A 26068-nucleotide genomic window follows, 5' to 3' on the forward strand; every position below is an offset into this window, starting at 1 on the left:
CAATAATCAAAATTCAAATGAAATTTTAGTCAAATTTGATTTAAGACGTGCCAACGAACAAAACACAAGTGAAATTTTTGTTACATTTGATTGGAAACACACTAATGAACAAAACCTATGTTAAATATCAGTAAATTTTGATTGGAATCGTCTTGATGAACAAAATCCAGGTTAAATGTAGTCAACTGTGATCGAAAACGCACCAGTGAACAAAACAAAGGTGAAATTTTTGTCAAATTTGATTGGAAACACACCAACGATGAAAATCCTGATAAAATTTTAGTCAGATTTCTTTGGAAAGGCACCAACGATCAAAATCTAGATGAAATTTTTGTCAAATTTGATTGAAAACGAGGCAACAATTGAAACCCTGATGAAATTCTAGTCAGATTTTATTGGAAACGTGTCAAGACTCAAAATCTTGATGAATTTTGGTCAAGTTTAGTCGAATCCGAATGGAAATGTACCAACGATCAAATCCTTGATGAAATTTTGGTCGAATTTGATTGGAATCATGCCAACGATCAGAACCTTATGAAAGTTTAGTCAAATTTGATTGGAAATGCACCAATGAACAAAACTCAGGTTAAATATCCGTAAAATTTGATTAGAAACATGCCAATAAACAAAATTCAGGTAAAATTTTAGTCAAATTCGATTCGAAACATGCTGAGGAACAATACGAAGGTTGAGATTTAGTCAAATTTGATTGGAAACACATCAACATACCAAGCGTAGGTGAAATTTTAGTCAAATTTGATTGGAAACGTGCCAACAATCAAAACCTTGATGATTTTTTACTCGAATATGATTGAATACGCGCCTACCATCAAATCGTGATGAAGTTTTAGTAAAATTTGATCGAAAAGGTGCCAACGAACAAAACCTAATTTAAACTTTAGTTGAATTTGATTGGAAACATGCCAATGAACAAACAAGGGTGAAATTTTATTTACATTCGATTAAAAACACACCAACAATCAAAACACACATGAAATTTTAATCAAATTTGATTGAAAATGGGCCAATGAACAAAACTCAGGCTAGATTTTTATTCAGATTTGATTGAAAATGCACCAACAATCAAAACCCATATGAAATTTTAGCCAATTTTAATTCAAAACACGTCGACAAACAAAACCCAAGTGAAATTTTTGTTACACACTAATGGACAAAATCTAAATCAAATATCAGTCAATTTTGATTGGAAAAGTGTCGATGAACAAAATTCTGGTGAAATGTAGTCAAATTTGATTGGAACCACGCCAAAGATCAAAGTCCTAATGAAATTTTTGTCAAATTTGATTGGAAACACGCCAATATACAAAACTCAGGTGAAGCTTCATTCAGATTTGGGTAAAAGAAAAGCAACAATCAAAATCCAGATGAAATTTTAGTGAAATTTGATTTGAAACATGCCAATGAACAAAACACAAGTGAAATTTTGTCACATTTGATTGGAAACACACTAATGAACAAAACCCAGGTTAGATATCAGTAAATTTTGATTGGAATCATCCCGATAAATAAAATCCGAGTTAAATGTAGTCAACTGTGATTGGAAACGTGCCAATGAACAAAACAAAGGTGAAATTTTTTCAAATTTGATTGTGAACACGCCAATGATCAAAATCCAAATAAAATTTTAGTCAAATTTGATTGGAAAGGAGCCAAAGATCAAAATTCTGATGAATTTTTTGTCAAATTTGATTGAAAACAAGGCAATGATCAAAATCCTGATGAAATTCTAGTCAAATTTTATTATAAACGTGTCAAGACTCAAAATCCTAATGAAATTTTTGTCAAATTTGATTGGAAACACTCCAAAGAACATAACCTTGATGAAAGTTTAGTCGAATTCGAATGGAAAGGTACCAATGATCAACTCCTTGATGAAATTTTAGTCGAATTTGATTGGAATCACGTCAATGATCAAAACCTTATGAAATTTTAGTCAAATTTGATTGGAAACGAACCAATGAACAAAACCCAAGTGAAATATCCATAAAATTTGATTGGAAACGTGTCAATAAACAAAATTAGGGTGAAAATTTAGCCAAATTTGATTCGAAACATGTCGACGAACAAAACAAAGGTTCAATTTTAGTGAAATTCGATTGGAAACGCATCGACGTACCAAGCGTAGGTGAAATTTTAGTCAAATTTGATTGGAAACATGCCAACAATCAAAAACCCGATGAAACTTTACTTGAATATGATTGAAAACGAGCCTACCACAGAAACCCTGCTGAAATTTTAGTAAAATTTGATCGAAACGGTACTAACAAACCAAACTAATTTAAATTTTGGTCAAATTTGATTGGAAATGCGCCAATGAACAAAACTCGGGTGAAATTTTATTTAGATTCGATTAAAAAACACACCAACAATCAAAATGTAGATGAAATTTTAATCAAATTTGATAAAAACGTGCCAATGAACAAAACTCAGGTGAAATTTTACTCATATTTGATTGAAAACACACCAACAATTAAAACCCAGACGAAATTTTAGCCAAATTTGATTCAAGATGCGCCAACCAACAAAATCCAAATGATATTTTTGTCACGTTTGATTGGAAACACACTATTGAACAAAACCTAAGTAAAATATCTATCAATTTTGATTGGAAATGTTTTGATGATCAAAATTCAGGTGAAATATAATCAAATTTAACTGGAAACGCACCAATGAACAAAACTTAGGTGAACTTTTATTCAGATTTGATTAAAAACACACCAACCATCAAAATCGAGATGAAATTTTAGTCAAATTTGATTGGAAATGCGCCAACGATCAAAATCCTATCACCTTTATTCAGATTTGATTAAAAACACACCAACCATCAAAATCGAGATGAAATTTTAGTCAAATTTGATTGGAAATGCGCCAACGATCAAAATCCTATCACCTTTATTCAGATTTGATTAAAAACACACCAACCATCAAAATCGAGATGAAATTTTAGTCAAATTTGATTGGAAATGCGCCAACGATCAAAATCCTAATGAAATTTTTGTCAAATTTGATTGAAAACGAGGCTAAGATCAAAACCCTGATGACAATCTAGTCAAATTTTATTGGAAACGTGCCAAGACTCAAAATCTTGATGAAATTTTTGTCAAATTTGATTGGAAACACTCCAAAGATCAAAATCCTGATGAAATTTTAGTCAAATTTGATTGGAAACACGTCAATATACAAAACTGAGATGAAATTTATTCAAATTTGATTAAAAACACACCAACAATCAAAATCCAAATGATATTTAGTCAAATTTGATTTGAAATGTGCCAACGAATAAAACACAAGTGAAATTTTTGTCACATTTGATTGGAAACACACTAATGAACAAAACTCAGGCAAAATATCAATAAATTTTAATTGGAAAGGTGCCGATGAACAAAATTCGAGTTAAATGTAGTCAACTTTGATTGGAAACGTGCCAATGAACAAAACTCAGGTAAAATTTTAGTCAAATTTGATTGGGAACACGCCAATGAACAAAACCCTGTTAAAATTTTAGTCAAATTTGATTGGAAAGGAGCCAATGATCAAAATCCTGATGAAATTTTTGTGAAACTTGATTGAAAATGAGGCAACGGTCAAAACTTTGATGAAATTATAGTTAAGTTTGATTGGAAACTTGCTAAGACTCAAAAACGCGATGAAATTTTTGTCAAAATTAATTGGAAACACTTGAACGATCAAAACCTAATAAAATTTTAGTTAAATTTGTTTGGAAACGCGATAACGATCAAAATCCAGGTGAAATATTCTTAAAATTTTATTGGAAAAAGGCCAATAAACAAAATCCTGGTGAAAATTTTGTCAAATTTGATTCAAAATGTGTCGACGAGGAAAACGCCCGTTAAATTTTAGTCAAATTCGATTGGGTATCAACGTACCAAGCGCAGGTGAAATTTTAGTCAAATTTGATTGAAAACGCGCCAATAATCAAAACCCTGATGAAACTTTACTTGAATATGATTGAAAACGTGCCAACCATCAAAACCTTGATGAGATTTTAGTAAAATTTGATTGGAAAGGTGCCAATGAACAAAATCTAATTCAAATTTTAGTCAAATTTGATTGAAAACGCGCCAATGAACAAAACACATGTGAAATTTGATTTAGATTCCATTAAAAACACACCAACAATCAAAATCCAGATAAAATTTGAATCAAATTTGATCGAAAACGTGCCAATCAACAAAACTCAGGTGAAATTTTATTCAGATTTGATTGAAAACAGACTAACAATCAAATCCCAGATGAAATTTTAGTTAAACTTGATTTAAAACGGGCCAACGAACAAAATCCAAGTGAAATTTTTGTCACATTCGATTGGAAACGTGCTGATGAACAAAATTCTGGTGAAAATTATTCAAATTTGATTGGAAATGCACCAATGAACAAAACTTAGGGGATCTTTTATTCAGATTTGATTAAAAACACACCAACCATCAAAACCCAAACGAAATTTTAGTTAAATTTGATTGGAAACGTGCCAATGATCAAAATCCTAATGAGATTTTTGTCAAATTTGATTGAAAACGAGGCAACGATCAAAACCCTGGTAAAATTCCAGCCATATTTTATTGGAAACTGCCAAGACTTAAAACCCTGATGAAATTTTTATCAAATTTGATTGGAAACAAGCCAAAGATCAAAATCCTGATAAAATTTTAGTCAAATTTGATTGGAAACACACCAATATACAAAACTCAGGTGAAGTTTTATGCAGATTTGATTAAAAGCACACCAATAATCAAAATTGAAACGAAATTTTAGTCATTTGATTTGAGACGTGCCAACGAACAAAACACAAGTTAAATTCTTGTTACATTTGACTGGAAACAGACTAATGAACAAAACCCTGGTTAAATATCAATAAATTTTGATTGGAATCGTCCCGATGAACAAATTTCGAGCTAAATGTAGTCAACTGTGACTGGAAACGCGCCAGTGAAGAAAACTCAGGTGAAATTTTAGTCAAATTTGATTGGAAACACGCCAACGATGAAAACCCTGAGAAAATTTTAGTCAGATTTGTTTGGAAAGGTGCCAACGATCAAAATCCTGATGAAATTTTTGTCAAATTTGATTGAAAACGAGGCAACGATGGAAAGCTTGATGAAATTCTAGTCAAATTTTATCGGAAACGTGTCAAGACTCAAAATCCTGATGAATTTTTGTCAAATTTGATTAGAAATGAAAGTTTAGTCTAATCCGAATGGAAATGTACCAATGATCAAATCCTTGATGAAATTTTAGTCGAATTTGATTGGAATAGCGCCAACGATCAGAAGCTTATGAAAGTTTAGTCAAATTTAATTGAAAATGCACCAATGAACAAAACCTAGGTGAAATATCCGTAAAATTTGATTGGAAACATGCCAATAAACAAAATTCGGGTGAAATTTTAGTCAATTTTGATTCAAAACATGTCGAGGAACAATACGAAGGTTGAAATTTAGTCAAATTCTATTGGAAACGCATCAACATACCAAGCCTAGGTGAAATTTTAGTCAAATTTGATTAGAAAAGTGCCAACAATCAAAACCCCGATGAAATTTTACTCGAGTATGATTGAAAACGAGCCTACCATCAAACCGTGATGAAGTTTTAGTAAAATTTGATCGAAAAGGTGCCAACGAACAAAACCTAACTTAAACTTTAGTCAAATTTGAATGGAAACGTGCCAATGAGCAAAACACGTGTGAATTTTATTTAGATTCGATTAAAAACACACCAACAATCAAGACACACACGAAATTTTAATCAGATTTGATTGAAAACGTGCCAATGAACAAAACTCAGGCGAAATTTTTACTCAGATTTGATTGAAAATGCACCAACAATCAAAACCCAGATAAAATTTTAGCCAATATTGATTCAAAACATGCCGCCAAAAAAATCCAAGTGAAATTTTTGTTACATTTGATTGCAAACGCACTAATGGACAAAATCCAAACCAAATATCAGTCAATTTTGATTGGAAAAGTGCCGATGAACAAAATTCTTGTGAAATGTAGTCAAATTTGATTGGAACCACGCCAATGAACAAAACTCATGTGAACTTTTATTCATATTTGATTAAAAACACACCAACCATCAAAACCCAAATGAAATTTTAGCAAAATTTTATAGAAAATGCACCAACGATCAAAATCCTGATGAAATTTTAGTCAAATCTGATTGGAAACGCGCCAATGAACAAAATTCATGCAAACTTTTATCTAGATTTGATTAAAAACAAATCAACTATCAAGACCCAGATGAAATTTTATTCAAATTTGATTGGAAATGTACCAATGATCAAAATGCTGATGAATTTTTTGTCAAATTTGATTAAAAACGAGGTAACAATCAAAACCCTGATAAATTCTAGTCAAATTTTTTTGGAAACGTGCCAAGACTCAAAACTCGGATGAAATTTTTGTCAAATTTGATTGGAAACACGCCAAAGATCAAAATCCTCATAAAATTTTAGTAAAATTTAATTGGAAACACGCCAAAGATCAAAATCCTAATGAAATTTTAGTCAAATTTGATTGGAAACACGCCAATATACAAAACTCAGGCAAAGTTTTATTCAGATTTGGCTAAAACCACAACAACAATCAAAATCCAAATGAAATTTTAGTGAAATTAGATTTGAAACGTGCCAATGAACAAAACACAAGTGAAATTGTTGTCACATTTGGTAGGAAACACACTAATGAACAAAACCCAGGTTAAATATCAGTAAATTTTTATTGGAATCGTCCCGATGAACAAAATCCGGGTTAAATTAGTCAACTGTGATTGGAAATGCGCCAGTGAACAAAACTCAGGTGAAATTTTAGTCAAATTTGAATGGGAACGCGCCAACGATGAAAACCCTCATAAAATTTTAGTCAAATTTGGTTGGAAAGATGCTAACGATCAAAATCCTGATGAAATTGTTGTCAAATTTGATTGAAAACGAGGCAACGATCGAAACCCTGATGAAATTCTAGTCAAAATTTACTAGAAATGTGTCGAGACTCAAAATCCTGATGAATTTTTATCAAATTTGACTGGAAACACTTCAAAGAAGAAAACCTTGATGAAAGTTTAGTCGAATCCGAATGGAAATGTACCAACGATCAAATCCTTAATGAAATTTTAGTCAAATTTGATTGGAAATGCACCAATGAACAAAACCTGGGTGGAATATCCGTAAAATTTGATTGGAAACATGCCAATAAACAAAATTCGGGTAAAAGTTTAGTCAAATTTGATTTGAAACATGTCGAGGAACAATAAGAAGGTTGAATTTAGTCAAATTCAATTGGAAACGCATCAACATACCAAGCGTAAGTGAAATTTTAGTCAAATTTGATTGGAAACGCGCCAACAATCGAAACCCTAATGAAATTTTACTCGAATATGATTGAAAACATGCCTACCATCAAACCGTGATGAAGTTTTAGTAAATTTTGATCGAAAAGGTGCCAACGAACAAAACCTAATTTAAACTTTAGTCAAATTTGATTGGAAACGTGCCAATGAACAAAACACGTGTAAAATTTTATTTAGATTCGATTAAAAACACACCAACAATCAAAACAATCAAGAAATTTTAATCAAATTTGATTGAAAACGTGCTAATAAACAAAACTCAGGCGAAATTTTTATTCAGATTTGATTGAAAATGAACCAACAATCAAGACCCAGATGAAATTTTAGCCAATTTTGATTCAAAACCCGTTGACGAGCAAAATCCAAGTGAAATTTTTGTTACATTTGATTGGAAACGCACTATTGGACAAAATGCAAATCAAATATTTATCAATTTTGATTGGAAAAGTGCCGATGAACAAAATTATGGTGAAATGTAGTCAAATTTGATTGGAATCGCGCCAATGAAAAAAACTCACGTGAACTTTTATTCGTATTTGATTAAAAACACACCAACCATCAAAACCCACATGAGATTTTCGTCAAATTTGAATGGAAACGCACCAACGATCAAAATTCTGATGAAATTTTAGTCAAATTTGATTGGAAACGCACCAATGATCAAAATCCTGATGAAATTTTTGTCAGATTTGATTAAAAACGAGGTAACGATCGAAACCCTGATTAATTCTAGTCAAATTTTTTTGGAAACGTGCCAAGACTCAAAACCATGATGAAATTTTTGTCAAATTTGGTTGGAAACAAGCCAAAGATCAAAATCCAAATAAAATTTTAGTCAAATTTGATTGGAAAGGTGCCAACGATCAAAATCTTGATGAATTTTTTTTTTTCAAATTTGATTGAAAACAAGGCAACGATCAAAAGCTTAATGAAATTCTAGTCAAATTTTATTATAAATGTGTCAAGACTCAAAATCCTGATGAAATTTTTGGCAAATTTGATTGGAAACACTCCAAAGAACATAACCTTGATGAAAGTTTTGTTGAATTCGAATGGAAATGTACCACTGATCAAATCCCTGATGAAATTTTAGTCGAACTTGATTGGAATCGCTCCAATGATCAGAACCTAATGAAATTTTAGTCAAATTTGATTGGAAACGCACCAATGAACACAATCCAGGTGAAATATCTGTAAAATTTGATTGGAAACATGCCAATAAACAAAATTCGGGTAAATCTAGTCAAATTTGATTTGAAACATGTCGAAGAACTAAATGATGTTAAATTTTAGTCAAATTTGATTGGAAATGAGCCAACAATCAAAAACCTGATGAAACTTTACTTGAATATGATTGAAAACGCGCCTACCATCAAAACACTATTGAAATTTTAGTAAAATTTGATCGAAAAGGTGCTAACAAAGAAAACTAATTTAAATTTTGGTCAAATTTGATTGGAAACACGCCAATGAACAAAATCCAGGTGAAATTTCATTTAGATTCGATTAAAAACACACCAACAATCAAAACCTAGATGAAATTTTAATCAAATTTGATAAAAAAAAAAAGTGCCAATGAAAAAAACTCAGGTGAAATTTTATTTAGATTTGATTGAAAACACACAAACAATCAAAACCCAGATGAAATTTTAGTCACATTTGATTCCAAATGCACTGACAAACAAAATCCAAGTGATATTTTTGTCACATTTGATTGGAAAGACACTAATGAACAAAACCTAAATCAAATATCACTCAACTTTGATTTGAAATGTGCTGATGAACAAAATTCGAGTAAAATGTATTCAAATTTATTTGGAAATGCGCCAATGAAAAAAATTCAGGTGAATTTTTATTTAGATTTGATTAAAAACACACCAACCATCAAAACCCAGATGAAATTTTAGTCAAATTTGATTGGAAACGCACCAATGATCAAAATCCTAATGAAAATTTTGTCAAATTTGATTGAAAACGAGGCAAAGATCAAAACCCTCATGAAAATCTAGACAAATTTTCTTGGAAACGTGCCAAGACTCAAAATCTTGATGAAATTTTTGTCAAATTTGATTGGAAACACTCCAATGATCAAAATTCAGATGAAATTTTAGTCAAATTTGTTTGGAAACGCGCCAATATACAAAACTCAGATGAAATTTATTTAGATTTGATTAAAAACAAACCAACAATCAAAATCCAAATGATATTTTTGTCAAATTTGATTTGAAATGTGCCAACGAATAAAGCACAAGTGAAATTTTTATCACATTTGATTGGAAAAACACTAATGAACAAAACCCAGGTAAAATAACAGTAAATTTTGATTGGAAACGTGCCGATGAACAAAATCCGAGTTAAATGTAGTCAATTTTGATTGGAAATGTGCCAATGAACCAAACTCAAGTGAAATTTTAGTCAAATTTGATTGGGAACAGGCCAATGATCAAAACCCTGTTAAAATTTCAGCCAAATTTGATTGGAAAGGAGCCAACGATCAAAATCCTGATGAAATTTTTGTGAAATTTGATTGAAAACGAGGCAACGGTCAAACTTTGATGAAATTATAGTTAAGTTTCATTGGAAATGTGCTAAGACTCAAATCCCTGATGAATTTTTTGTCAAAATGAATTGGAAACACGCGAACGATCAAAACCTGATAAAATTTTAGTTAAATTTGTTTAAAAATGCGCCAACGATCAAAATCCAGGTGAAATATTCTTAAGATTTGATTGGAAACGTGTCAATAAACAAAATACGGGTGAAATTTTGGTCAAATTTGATTCAAAACTTGTCAACAAGCAAAACGTAGGTTAAATTTTAGTCAAATTCGATTGGAAACGCATCAACATACTAAGCACTGGTGAAATTTTAGTCAAATTTGATTAGAAACGCGCCAACAATCAAAACCCCGATGAAACTTTACTTGAATATGATTGAAAACGTGCCAACCATCAAAACCTTGACGAAATTTTAGTAAAATTTTGATTGGAAAGGTGCCAACGACCAAAGCTTATTCAATTTTTTGTCAAATTTGATTGGAAATGCGCCAATGAACATAACTTACGTGAAATTTTATCGAAATTTGATTAAAAACACACTAACAATCAAAACCAAGATGAAATTCTAGTCAAATTTTATTGAAAACGTACTAATGAACAAAACTCAGGTGAAATTTTATTCAGATTTGATTGAAAATACACCAACAATCAAAGCCCAGATGAAATTTTAGTTAAATTGGATTCAAAACGCGCCGACAAAAAAAACCCAAGTGGAATTTTTGTCACATTTGATTGGAAATGCCCTAATAAACAAAACCCTGGTTAAATATCAGTAAATCTGGATTGGAAACGTGCCGATGAACAAAATTGAAGTGAAATGTAGTCAAATTTGACTGGAAACACGCTAATGAACAAAAGTCAGGTAAATTTTTCATCAAATTAGATTGGAAACACGCCAAAAATCAAAACATTGATAAAATTTTAGTTAAATTTTATTGGAAACGCGTCAACGATCACAAATCTTAGTGAAATTTTTGTCAAATTTGATTGAAAATGAAGCAACGATCAAAATTCTGATGAAATTCTAGTCAAATTTTATTGGAAATGTGTCAAGACTCAAAATCCTGATGAAATTTCTTCAAATTTGATTGGAAACACTCCAAAGAACAAAACCTTGACGAAAGTTTAGTCAATTCGAATGGAATGTACCAACGATCAAACCCCTGATGAAATTTTAGTCGAATTTGATTGGAATCGCGCCAACGATCAAAACCTTATGAAATTTTAGTCAAATTTGATTGGAAACACACCAATGAACAAAACCCAGGTGAAATATCCATAAAGTTTGATTGGAAACGTGCCAATAAACAAAATTCGGGTGAAATTTTAGTCAAATTTAATTTGAAACATGTCGCGGAACAAAACGAAGGTTAAATTTTAGTCAAATTCGATTGGAAACGCATCAACCTACCAAGTGTAGGTGAAATTTTAGTCAAATTTGATTGAAAACGGGCCAACAATCAAAACTTTAACAAAATTTTACTCCAATATGATTGAAAAAGCGCCAACCATCAAAACCCTGATGAAATTTTAGTAAAATTTGATCGAAAAGATGCAATGAACAAAAACTAATTTAAATTTTAGTCAAATTTGATTGGAAATGGGCCAATGAACAAAACTCAGGTGAAATTTTTTTTAGATTCGATTAAAAACACACCAACAATCAAAACCCAGATGAAATTTTAATCAAATCTGATCGGAAACGTGCCAATGAACAAAACTCTGGTGAAATTTTATTTAGATTTGATTGAAAACACACCAACAATCAAAACCCAGATGAATTTTTTGTCAAATTTGATTCAAAATGCGCCGACGAACAAAAATCAAGTGAAACTTTTGTCACATTTGATTGGAAACGCACTAATGAACAAAACCCAAATCAAATATCACTCAACTTTGATTGGAAATGTGCCGATAAACAAAATTCCGGTGAAATGTAATCAAATTTAATTGGAAATGCGCCAATGAAAAAAATCATGTGAATTTTTATTCAAATATGATTAAAAACACACCAACCATCAAAACTCAGATGAAATTTTAGCCAAATTTGATTCGAAATGGGCTAACGATCAAAATCCTGATGAAATTTTGTTCAAATTTGATTGAAAACGAGACAACGATCAAAACTCTGATGAAATTCGAGTCAAATTTTATTGGAAACGTACCAAGACTCAAAACCCTGATGAAATTTTTGTCAAATTTGATTGGAAACATGTCAAAGATCAAAATCCTAATGAAATTTTAGTCAAATTTGATTGGAAACGCGCCAATGAACAAAACTCAGATGAACTTTTATTCATATTTGATTAAAGACACACCAACCATCAAGACCCAGATGAAATTTTAGTCAAATTTGATTGAAAATGTGCCAACGATCAAAATTCTGATGAATTTTTTGTCAAATTGGATAGAAAACGAGGCAACGATCAAAACTCTGATCAAATTCTAGTAAAATTTTATTGGGAATGGGCCAAGACTCAAAACTCTGATGAAATTTTTGTCAAATTTGATTGGAAACATGCCAAAGATCAGAATTCTGATGAAATTTTAGTCAAATTTGAATGAAAACGTGCCAATATACATGTGACGCCCCGAACTTGAGCTTCGAGTGTCACGTACTAAACATAAAAACTGCTGCCTTCGCTACGTGTAAATACTGTTAAATAAAAGTATTACATGTTAGAAATTTATTTTCAATTTGGTAAAATATCTCTCATAAAATTTAATGGCCAGCAGAAGTGAATATCGACATGAAATTATACTTTACATTTATGGACTCGGCACTGCCACGGTTAGTTGGGGCAGCAAGTTGAACTATTTTTATAAAATTCATCCCAACTCCATTTTCTATGAAATTTGTGGCATTAGAAAGATATTTTCAAGTAATTTTCTAGGTTAAAATATGAAAAATTTCCAAGATCATATGATATGGGCGTTTTACTGAAAATAGTGAGGTATTGCACAGAAAGTTCAGATTGACCCTTCAACGCTTAAAAATTCATATCTCAGGCCACGGATATCCAAATTGAGTGATTCTTGCACCCATATTAATACAACTCAAAGAGGAACACAAAAATATTTTTAGAGTCTCAAATAGAAGTTTATGGAGTCAGAAATAATGTTTTGAAGTTGACCCAAAAACTGTCCCGTTTCTGCCTTTTTATCACTTGCAAGGGAAAGTCTAAAAAAAAAAAAACGTCTCTTAACATAACATGGAAGATATGATTACATAATTTACTTTCGGTACCATATTACATCATGTCTTATACATTTTTTATATAATAACATAAGAAAAACATATGGAAAGCAATCAAACAAAACATACAAAGAAGAAACTTCGATGTAAAATAACTTTGTCCTTAACCCATCATCGATTATGCCGACTAACTTCCACCAACTCCACAATTATGGATCTGAAAATTTAGTATGGAATACTATGAGTATAAAGAATACTCAGTAAGATACCATGCTTGGATTTAACATGTTAATACTATACAAAAGAATGCATTCAAACACATACTTGCACATTCCGGCTTGCCGGTGCCCTTCGAACTTGTCCTAAGGCATAAATAGATATCTAACTTTGTGGACTTGTCCACGTCTTTCATATTGTGGTTTTCATGCATAGCTTAAGCACAAATATTACCATAAAATCCTACCACTTAAGCATAGAAAATATCTTACTGTAAAACTTGAAGGAATTTCGGTTGAAAGATGAATTGAGAGTGCTAGACTTTGTCCCCTTTTCCTCACATATTCACTGCCCTTTCTTACAAGTGATATTCTTTTTTTTTTTTGCAAGGGAATTAAATGGCAGCAACATTTCTTATTTAAAGATAAGAGGACTTAATGATTAAGTAAAGGTGACTCTTCAACAATTGTCTCCACGTGGGTTGCATGGATGCACTTCATAAATTTAATTAAACACCTCATGCTTAAGTTAAACACTTCATGCTTGCCTTAGCCACCTCATGCTTGCTTGTTACCTCACTACAAAGATAATATTCTACTCTCGGCCAAGTGGAAAAAAAATGCTTATCTTTAGTAACTAGGTGTAAAATTTGACATTCATCCCAAACCCCTAATTAACTAATTTTGGTAAACTTTTAATAAATCAACCAATGCAAATTTGGCAACCATTAATAATTTTGGCCATACTAAATTTCGAAAAGTTAAATTGCTATCCTAAAAATTAAATGAGCACAAAATTTCGGAGTATTACAATACAAAACTCAAGTGAAGTTTTATTCAGATTTGATTAAAAGCACACCAACAATCAAAATCTAGATGAAATCTTAGTCAAATTTGATTTGAAATGTGCCAATGAACAAAACACAAGTGAAATTTTTGTCACATTTGATTTGAAATGCACTAATGAACAAAACTCAAGTCAAATATCAGTAAATTTTGATTAAATACGTGCCGATGAACAAAATTCGAGTGAAATGTAGTAAAATTTGATTGGAACGGGCCAATGAACAAAACTTAGGTAAATTTTTCGTCAAACTAGATCAAAAATATGCGAAAGATCAAAATCCTGATAAAATTTTAGTTAAACTTGATTGGAAATGTGCCAACGATCAAAATCCTGAAGAAATTTTTGTCAAATTTGATTGAAAATGAGGCAAAGATCAAAACCTTGATGAAATCCTAGTCAAATTTTATTGGAAACGCGCTAAGACTTAAAACCCTGATGAATTTTTTGTCAAATTTGATTGGAAACATGTCAAAGAACAAAACCTTAATGAAATTTTAATTGAATTCAATTGGAAATGCGCCAACGATCAAATCCCTGATGAAATTTTAGTGGAACTTGATTGAAATCGCTCCAACGATCAGAATGTTATCAAATTTTAGTCAAATTTGATTAGAAATGCACCAATGAACAAAATCCAGTGAAATATCTGTAAAATTTGATTGGAAATGTGCCAATAAATAAAATTCGGGTGACATTTTAGTCAATTTTGATTGAAAACGCACCAACGATGAAAACAATGAAAAAAATTTAGTCAAATTTGATTGAAAAAGCGCCAACCATCAAAATCCTGATGAAATTTTTATCAAATTTGAATGAAAACAAGGCAATGATCAAAATCATGATGAAATTGTAGTCAAATTTTATTAGAAACGTGCCAAGACTAAAAACCCTGATTAAATTTTTGTCAAATTTGATAGGAAACACGACAAAGAACAACACTTTGATGAAATTTTAGTCAAATTCGATTGGAAAATCCCTGATGAAATTTTAGTCGAATTTGATTGGAATCGCACCAACGATCAGAACCTTATGAAATTTTAGTCAAATTTGATTGAAAATGCACCAAGGAACAAAACCCAGGTAAAATATCCATAAAATTTGATTGGAAATGTGCCAATAAACAAAATTCGGGTGAAATTTTAGTCAAATTTGATTCGAAACGTGCCGACAAACAAAACACGAGTTAAATTTTAGTCAAATTCGATTGGAAAGGCAAAATCATACCAAGCGTAGGTGAAATTTTAGTTAAATTTGATTAGAAACGCACCAACAATTAAAACCCTAAAGAAAGTTTACTCGAATATGATTGAAAACATGCCAACCATCAAAACCTTGATGAAATTTTAGAAAACTTTGATCGAAAAGGTGCCAATGAACAAAACCTAATTTAAATTTTAGTCAAATTTGATTGGAAACACGCAAATGAACAAAATCTAGATGAAATTTTTGTCAAATTTGATTCGAAATGTGCCAATGAACAAAACTCAAGTGAAATTTTATTTAGATTTGATTAGAAACACACCTACAATCAAAAATTCAAATGAAATTTAATCAAATTTGATCGAAAACGAGCCAATGAACGAAACTCAAGTGAAATTTTATTTAGATTTGATTGAAAACAAACCAACAATCAAAACCCAGATGAAATTTTAGTCAAATTTGATTCAAAGCGCGTCGAAGAACAAAACACAATTGAAATTTTTGTCATGTTAGATTGGAAATGCACTAATGAACAAAACTAGGTTAAATGTAGTCAAATTTTGATTAGAAATGCGCCAATAAACAAATCTCAGGTAAAATTTTCATCAAATTAAATTGGAAACATGCCAACGATCAAAACTGTGATAAAATTTTAATTAAATTTGATTGGAAACGTGCCAACGATCAAAATCCTAATGAATTTTTTGTCAAATTTGATTGAAAACGAGGCAAAGATCAAAACCCTGATGAAATTCTAGTCAAATTTTATTGGAAACGTGCCAAGACTCCAAGCCCTGATGAAATTTTTGTCAAATTTGATTGGAAACACCTCAAAGAACAAAACCTTGGTGAAGTTTTAGTTGAATTCGATTGGAAAAGCGCCAACGATCAAATCTCTGATGAAATTTTAGTCGAACTAGATTATAATCGCTCTAATGATCATAACCATATGAAATTTTAGTCAAATTTGATTAGAAACAACCAATGAACAAAATTCAATGAAATATCCGTAAAATTTGATTGGAAACGGGCCAATAAACAAAATCCGAGTGACATTTTAGTCAAACTTGGTTGAAAATGAGCCAACGATGAAAACCCTAAAAAAATTTAGTCAAATTTGATTGGAAACATGCCAACTGTCCAAATCCTACTGAAATTTTTGTCAAATTTGATTTTTAACGAGGCAATAATAAAAACCGTGATGAAAGTCTAGTCAATTTTTTTTGGAAACGTGCAAAGACTAAAAACCCTGATGAAATTTTAGTTAAATTTGATAGGAAACACACCAAAGAACAAAACTTTGATGAAATTTTAGTCAAATTCGCTATGAAACGCGTCAACGATCAAATCCCTAATGATATTTTAGTCGAATTTGATTGGAATCACGCCAACGATCAGAACCTTATGAAATTTTAGTCAAATTTGATTGAAAACGCATCAATGAACAAAACGTAGGTGAAATATTTGTAAAATTTGATTGGAAACATGCCAGTAAACAAAATTCAGGTAAAATTGTAGTCAAATTTGATTCGAAACGTGCCGACAAACAAAACGCGGGCTAAATTTTAATCAAATTCGATTGGAAACGCATCATCGTACTAAGTGCAGGTGAAATTTTAGTTAAATTTGATTGGAAACGCACTAACAATCAAAAATCCGATGAAAGTTTAATCGAATATGATTGAAAACGCGCCAACCATCAAAACCTTGAAGAAATTTTAGTAAAATTTGATCGAAATGGTGCCAACGAACAAAACCTAATTTAAATTTTAGTCAAATTTGGTTGGAAATGCGCAAATGAACAAAATCTAGGTAAAAATTTTATCAAATTTGATTGTAAACGCGCCAATGAACAAAACTCGGGTGAAATTTTATTTAGATTTGATTACAAACACACCAACATTCAAATGCCTAGATTAAATTTTAATCAAATTTGATCGAAAACGAGCCAACGAACAAAACTCAGGTGAAATTTTAGTCAGATTTGATTGAAAACACACCAACAATCAAAATCTAGATGAAATTTTAGTCAAATTTGATTCAAAACGCGTCGATGAACAAAACACAAGTGAAATTTTGTCACGTTAGATTGGAAACACACTATTGAACAAAACCAAGTTAAATATCTGTAAATTTTGGGTGAAATGTAGTCAAATTTGATTGGAAATGCGCCAATGAACAAATCTCTGGTAAAATTATCGTCAAATTAGATTGGAAACATGCCAACGATCAAAACCCTTATAAAATTTTAGTCAAATTAGATTGGAAACGCGCCAACGCTCAAAATTCTGATGAAATTTTTTTCAAATTCGATTGAAAACTAGGCAACGATCAAAACCCTGATGAAATTCTAGTCAAATTTTATTGGAAACGTGTTAAGACTCGGAATCTTGATGAAATTTTTGTCAAATTTGATTGGAAACAATCCAAAGAACAAAACCTCGATGAAAGTTTAGTCAAATTCGATTCAAAACATGCCAATGATCAAAGCCCTGATGAAATTTTAGTCGAATTTGATTGGAATCGTATTAACGATCAAAATCTTATGAAATTTTAGTCAAATTTGATTGGAAACGCACCAATGAACAAAACCAAGGTGAAATATCCGTAAAATTTGATTGGAAACATGCTAATGAACAAAATTCGGGTGAAATTTTAGACAAATTTGATTCTAAACATGTCGAGGAAAAAATGGAAGTTAAATTATAGTCAAATTCAATTGGAAATGTATCAACGTACCAAGTACAGGTGAAATTTTAGTCAAATTTGATTGAAAACACGCCAACCATCAAAACCCTGATGAAATTTTAGTAAAATTTGATCGAAAAGGTGCCAACGAACAAAACCTAATTTAAATTTTAGTCAAATTTGATTGGAAACGCGCCAATGAACAAAACTCAGGGGAAATTTATTTAGATTCAATTAAAAACACAACAACAATCAAATCCCAAATGAAATTTTAATCAAATTTGATCGGAAACGTGCTAATGAACAAAACTCTGGTAAAATTTTATTTAGATTTGATTGAAAACACACCAACAATCAAAACCTAGATGAAATTTTAGTCGAATTTAATTCAAAACGCGTCGACGAACAAAATCCAAGTGAAATTTTCATCACATTTGATTGGAAATGCACTAATGAACAAAACTCAAATCAAATTCCCGTCAATTTTAATTGGAAACGTGCTGGTGATCGAAATTCGGGTGAAGTGTAGTCAAATTTGATTGGAAATGCGTCAATGAACAGAACTCAGGTGAACTTTTATTCAGATTCATTAAAAGCATACCAACCATCAAAGCCCAGATGAAATTCTAGTCAATTTTGACTGGAAACGTGCCAACGATCAAAGTCCTGATCAAATTTTTGTCGAATTTGATTAAAAACGAGGCAATGATCAAAGCCCTAATGAAATTCTAGTCAAATTTTATTGAAAATGTGCCAAGACTAAAAACTCTAATGAATTTTTTGTCAAATTTGATTGGACATACGCCAAAGATCAAAATTTTGATGTGATTTTAGTCAAATTTGATTGGAAACGCGCCAATGAACAAAACTTAGGTGAACTTTTATTCAAATTTGATTAAAACCACACCAACTATCAAGACTCGGATGAAATATTAGTCAAATTTGATTGGAAATACGCCAACGATCAAAATCCTGATGAAATTTTTGTCATATTTGATTGAAAATGAGTCAACGATCAAAACCCTGATGAAATTCTAGTCAAATTTTATTGGAAATGTGCCAAGACTCAAAACCCGGATGATTTTTTTGTCAAATTTGATTGGAAACATGCCAAAGATAAAAATCTCGATGAAATTTTAGTCAAATTTGATTGGAAACGTGCCAATAAACAAAGCTCAGGTGAAGTTTTATTCAGATTTGATTAAAAACTCCCCAACAATCAAAATTTAGATTAAATTTTACTCAAAATTGATTTGAAATGTGCCAACGAACAAAACACAAGTGAAATTTTTGTCACATTTTATTGGAAACGCACTAATGAACAAAACTCAGGTTAAATATTAGTAAATTTTGATTGGAAACGTACCAATGAACAAAATTCAAGTGAAATGTAGTAAAATTTGAATTGGAAACGAGCCAATGAACAAAACTCAGGTAAAATTTTCATCAAATTAGATTGGAAACACGGCAAATATCAAAATCCTGATGATATTTTCGTCAAATTTGATTAGAAACGTGCCAACGACAAAAATTTTGATGATATTTTTGTGAAATTTGATTGAAAATGAGGCAAAGATCAAAATTCGGATGAAATTCTAGTCAAATTTTATTAGAAACGTGCCAAGACTCAAAATCCTGATGAAATTTTTATCAAATTTGATTGGAAACAAGCCAAAGAACAAAACCTTGATGAAATTTCGGTGGAATTCGATTGGAAACGCGTCAACGATCAAATTTTACTGGAAACGCGCCAACTATCGAAATTCTGATGAATTTTTTGTCAAATTTGATTGAAAAAGAGGCAATGATCAAAACCCTGGTGAAATTCTAATCAAAATTTAATGAAAACATGCCAAGACTCAAAACGCTAATGAAATTTTTGTCAAATTTGGTAGGAAACACGGAAAATAACAAAACCTTGATGAAATTTTAGTCAAATTCGATAGGAAATGCGTCAACGATCAAATCCTTGATGAAATTTTAGTCGAATTTGACTGGAATCGGGCCAACGATGGAACTTTATGAAATTTAGTTAAATTCGATTGGAAACGAACCAATGAACAAAACCTAGGTAAAATATCCATAAAAGTTGATTGGAAATGTGTCAACAAACAAATTCGGGTAAAATTATAGTCAAATTTGATTCGAAACGTGTCGAGAAACAAAACACGGGTTAAATTTTAGTCAAATTCGATTGGTAACACATCATCGTACCAAGCGCAAGTGAAATTTTAGTTAAATTTGAATGGAAATGCACCAACAATCAAAATCAAGATGGAAGTTTCCTTGAATATGATTGAAAACACACTAACCATCAATACCTAGATGAAATCTTAGTAAAATTTATCGGAAAGGTGCCAACGAACAAAGCCTAATTTAAATTTTAGTCAAATTTGATTGGATACGTGTCAATGAACAAAACTCAGGTGAAATTTTATTTAGATTCGATTAAAAACACACCAACAATCAAATCCCAGATGAAATTTTAATCAAATTTGACTAGAAACATGCCAGTGAACAAAACTCTAGTGAAATTTTATTCAGATTTGATTGAAAAAAAACCAGCAATCAAAATCTAGATGAAATTTTAGTCAAATTTGATTCAAAATGCACCGACGAACAAAATCCAAGTGAAATTTTTATATCTTTTGATTGGAAACGCACTAATGAAATCAGTAAATTTAGATTGGAAACATTCCGATGAACAAAATTCGAGTGAAATATAGTCAAATTTGATTGGAAATGCGCCAATGAACAAAACTCAAGTAAACTTTTATTCAAATTTGATTAAAAGCACACCAACAATCAAAACCCAGATAAAATTTTAGTCAAATTTGATTGGAAACACACCAACGATCAAAATCCTAATGAAATTTTTGTCAAATTTGATTAAAAACGAGGCAACGATCAAAACCCTAATGAAATTCTAGTTAAATTTTATTGGATACGTGCCAAGACTCAAAACCTTGATGAAATTTTTGTCAAATTTGATTGGAAACACACCAAAGATCAAAATCCTGATTAAATTTTAGTCAAATTTGATTGGAAACGCACCAATATACAAAACTCGGTGAAATTTTATTCAGATTTGATTAAAAACACACCAACAATCAAAATTCAGATGAAATTTTAGCTAAATTTGATTTGAAACATACCAACGAACAAAACACAAATGAAATCTTCGTTACATTTGATTGGAAACGCATTAATGAACAAAACTCGGGTTAAATATCAGTAAATTTTGATTGGAAACGTGCGAATGAACAAAATTCGGGTTAAATGTAGTCAACATTGATTGGAAATGCGCCAATGAACAAAACTCAGGTGAAATTATAGTCAAATTTATTTGGAACACGCCAACGATCAAAACCCTGATAAAATTTTAGTCAAATTTGATTGGAAAGGTGCCAATAATCAAAATCTTGATAAAATTTTTGTGAAGTTTGATTCAAAATGAGTTAACGATCAAAATTCTGATGAAATTCTAGTTAAATTTTATTGGAAACGTGCCAAGACTCAAAACCCCGATGAAACTTTTGTCAATTTAATTGGAAACACGTCAACTATCAAAACCTTGATAAAATTTTAGTCAAATTTGTTTGGAAACGCGCCAACAATCAAAATTCAAGTGAAATATCCATAAAATTTGATTGGAAACATGCCAATAAACAAAATTCAGGTGAAATTTTGGACAAATTTGATTCGAAGCGTGTCGACAAACAAAATACCGGTTAAATTTCAGTCAAATTCAATTGGAAATGCATTAACGTACTAAGCGCAGGTGAAATTTTAGTCAAATTATATTGGAAATGCGCCAGCAATCAAAACTCCGATTAAACTTCACTCGAATATGATTGAAAACGTTCCAACGAACAAAACCTAATTCAAATTTTAGTCAAATTTGATTGAAAACGCGCAAATGAACAACATCCAGGTGAAATTTTTTCAAATTTGATTAAAAACACACCAATGGACATAACTTAGGTGAAATTTTATTCAAATTAGATTAGAAACACACCAACAACCAAAACCCAGATAAAGTTTTAGTCAAATTTGATTGAAAACGCACCAATGAACAAAACTCAAGTGAAATTTTATTCAGATTTGATTGAAAACACACCAATAATCAAAACCAGATGATATTTTAGTTAAATTTGATTCAAAATGCGCCGACGAACAAAACCCAAGGAAATTTTTGCAACATTTGATTGGAAATGCACTAATGAACAAATCCAGGTTAAATATCAGTAAATTTTGATTGGAAACGTGTCGATGAACAAAATTTGATTAAAATGTAGTCAAATTTGATTGGAAACGCACCAATGAACAAAACTCAGGTAAATTTTTCTTCAAATTAGATTGGAAACACACCAACGATCAGAATCCTGATAAAATTTTAGTCAAATTTGATTGGAAACACGCTAACGATCAAAATCCTAAAGAAATTTTTATCAAATTCGACTGGAAACGTGGCAACGATCAAAACCCTGAAGAGATTTGAGTCAAATTTTATTAGAAACATGTCAAGACTCAAAATCTTGATGAAATTTTTGTCAAATTTGATTGGAAACACTCTAAAGAACAAAATCTTGATGAAAGTTTAGTCGAATTCGATTCGAAACGTGACAACAATCAAAGCCCGGATTAAATTTTAGTCGAATTTGATTGGAATCGCGCCAACGATCAGAAACTTATGAAATTTTAGTCAAGTTTTATTGGAAACACACCAATGAGCAAAACCCAGGTGAAATATCCGTAAAATTTGATTGGAAACGTGCCAATAAACAAAATCTGGGTGAAATTTTAGCCAAATTTGATTCAAAACATGTCGAGGAAAAAATGAAGGTTAAATTTCAGTCATATTCGATTGGAAACGCATCAACATACCAAGTGAAGGTGAAATTTTAGTCAAATTTGATTTGAAACATGCCAACAATCAAAACCCTGATGAAATTTTACTCGAATTTGATTGAAAATGTGCCAACCATCAAAATCCTGATGAAATTTTAGTAAAATTTGATCGAAAAGGTGCCAACGATTAAAACATAATTTAAATTTTAGTCAGATTTGATTGGAAATGCACCAATGAACAAAACTCAAGTGAAATTTTATTCAAATTTGATTGAAAACACACGAACAATCAAAACCCAGATGAAATTTTAGTTAAATTTGATTCAAAATGCACCAATGAACAAAACCCAAGTGGAATTTTCATCACATTTTATTGGAAATGCACTATTGAAAAAAATTTGGGTGAAATGTAGTCAAATTTGATTTAAAACGCACCAATGATCAAAACTCAGGTGAAATTTTTGTCAAAATTGATTGAAAACACGCCAATGATCAAAATCCTCATAAAATTTTAGTCAAATTTGATTGGAAAAGCGCCAAAGATTAAAATCCTGATGAAATTTTTATCAAATTTGATTGAGAACGAGGTAATGATCAAAACCCTGATGAAATTCTAGTCAAATTTTAATGGAAATGCACCTAGACTCAAAACCTTGATGAAATTTTTGTCAAATTTGATTGAAAATGCGCCAAAGATCCAAATCCTTATGAAGTTTTAGTCAAATTTTGTTGGAAACGCGCCAATGAACAAAACTCGGGCGAAATTTTATTCAAGATTGAAAACACACCAACAATCAAAATGCAGATGAAATTTTTGTCAAATTTTGTTGGAAACACTCTAAAGAACAAAATCTTGATGAAAGTTTAGTCAAATTCGATTAGAAATGCACCAACGATCAAATCCCTAATGAAATTTTTGTTGAATTTGTTTGGAATCGCGCCAACGATCAGAACCAGATGAATTCTAGACAAATTTGATTGGAAACGCACCAATGAACAAAACCCAAGTGTAATATCCGCAAAATTTGATTGGAAACGCGCCAATAAACAAAATTCGAGTGAAATTTTAGCCAAATTTGATTCGAAACATGTCGAGGAAAGAACGAAGGTTAAATTTTAGTCAAATTCGATTGGAAACACATCAACATACCAAGCGCAGGTTAAATTTTAGTCAAATTTGATTGGATATGCGCCAACAATCAAAACTCTGATGAAATTTTACTCGAATATGATTGAAAATGCGCCAATCATCAAAAGGTGCCAACGATCAAAACCTAATTTAAATTTTAGTCAAATTTGCTTGAAAATGTATCGATGAACAAAACTCAGGTGAAATTTTATTCATATTTGATTGAAAACACACGAACAATCAAAATCCAGATGAAATTTTAGTAAGATTTGATTCAAAATGTGCCAACGAACAAAACCTAAGTGGAATTTTCGTCACATTTTATTGGAAATGCACTAATGAACAAAATTTGGGTGAAATGTAGTCAAATTTGATTTCAAACGCACCAATGATCAAAACTCAGGTGAAATGTTTGTCAAATTTGATTGAAAACACGCTAATGATCAAAACCCTCATAAAGTTTCAGCCAAATTTGAATGGAAACGTACCAACGATCAAAATCCTGATGAAATTTTTGTCAAATTTGATTGAAGATGAGGCAACGTTCAAAACCCTGATGAAATTCTAGTCAAATTTTATTGGAAATGTACCTAGACTCAAAACTCTAATGAAATTTTTGTCAAATTTGATTAGAAACATGACAAAGATCCAAATCTTGATGAAATTTTAGTCAAATTTTGTCGGAAACGCACCAATGAGCAAAACTCAGGTGAAATTTTATTCAAATTTGATTGAAAACAAACCAACAATCAAAATCCAGAAGAAATTTTTGTCAAATTTTGTTGGAAACACTCCAAAGAACAAAATCTTGATGAAAGTTTAGTCGAATTCGAATGGAAATGCGCTAACAATCAAATCCCTAATGAATTTTTTGTCGAATTTGATTGGAATCGCGCTAACGATCAGAACCATATGAATTCTAGAAAAATTTGATTGGAAACGCACCAATGAACAAAACCCAAGTGTAATGGTCGTAAAATTTGATTGGAAACACGCTAACGATCAAATCCCTGATGAAATTTCAGTCGAATTTGATCGAAATCGCGCTAGCAATCAGAACCTTATGAAATTTTAGTCAAATTTGGTTGGAAACGCACCAATGAACAAAACCAAGGTGAAATATCTGTAAAATTTGATTGGAAATGCGCTAATAAACAAAATTCGCGCGAAATTTTAGCCAAATTTTATTCGAAACATGTCAAGGAAAAAAACGAAGGTTAAATTTTAGTCAAATTCGATTGGAAACACATCAACGTACCAAACACATGTTAATTTTTAGTCAAATTTGATTGGAAGAGTGCCAACAATCAGAACCCCGATAAAATTTTACATGAATATGATTGAAAATGCGCCAACCATCGAGACCCTGATGAAATTTTCGTAAAATTTGATCGAAAAAGTGCCAACGAACAAAACCTAATTTAAATTTTAGTCAAATTTGATTGGAAACACGCCAATAAAGAAAACTCAGGCGAAATTTTATATAGATTCGATTAAAAATAGACCAACAATCAAATCCTTGATGAAATTTTAATCAAATTTGATTAGAAATGTGCCAATGAACAAACCTTTGGTAAAATTTTATTCAAATTTGATTAAAAACATACCAACAATCAAAACCCAGATGAAATTTTAGTTAAATTTGATTCAGAACACGCCAATGAAAATAATCCAAGTGAAATTTTTATCACATTTGATAGGAAAGGTGTCAACGAACAAAAACCTAATTTGAATTCGAGTCGAATTTGATTGAAAATGAGCAAATGAACAAAATTCATGTAAGATTTTTGTCAAATTTGATTAGGAAGGCACCAATGAACAAAACTCTGGTGAAATTTCATTCAGATTTGATTGAAAAGACACAAATAATCAAAATCCAAATGAAATTTCTATCAAATTTTGTTGGAAACACTCCAAAGAACAAAATCTTGATGAATGTTTAGTCGAATTCAATTCGAGATGGGCCAACGATCAAATCCCTGATGAAATTTTTGT

This window comes from Olea europaea, unplaced genomic scaffold, assembly GCF_002742605.1.
Source record: "Olea europaea var. sylvestris unplaced genomic scaffold, O_europaea_v1 scaffold63, whole genome shotgun sequence".
Taxonomy (NCBI): domain Eukaryota; kingdom Viridiplantae; phylum Streptophyta; class Magnoliopsida; order Lamiales; family Oleaceae; genus Olea; species Olea europaea.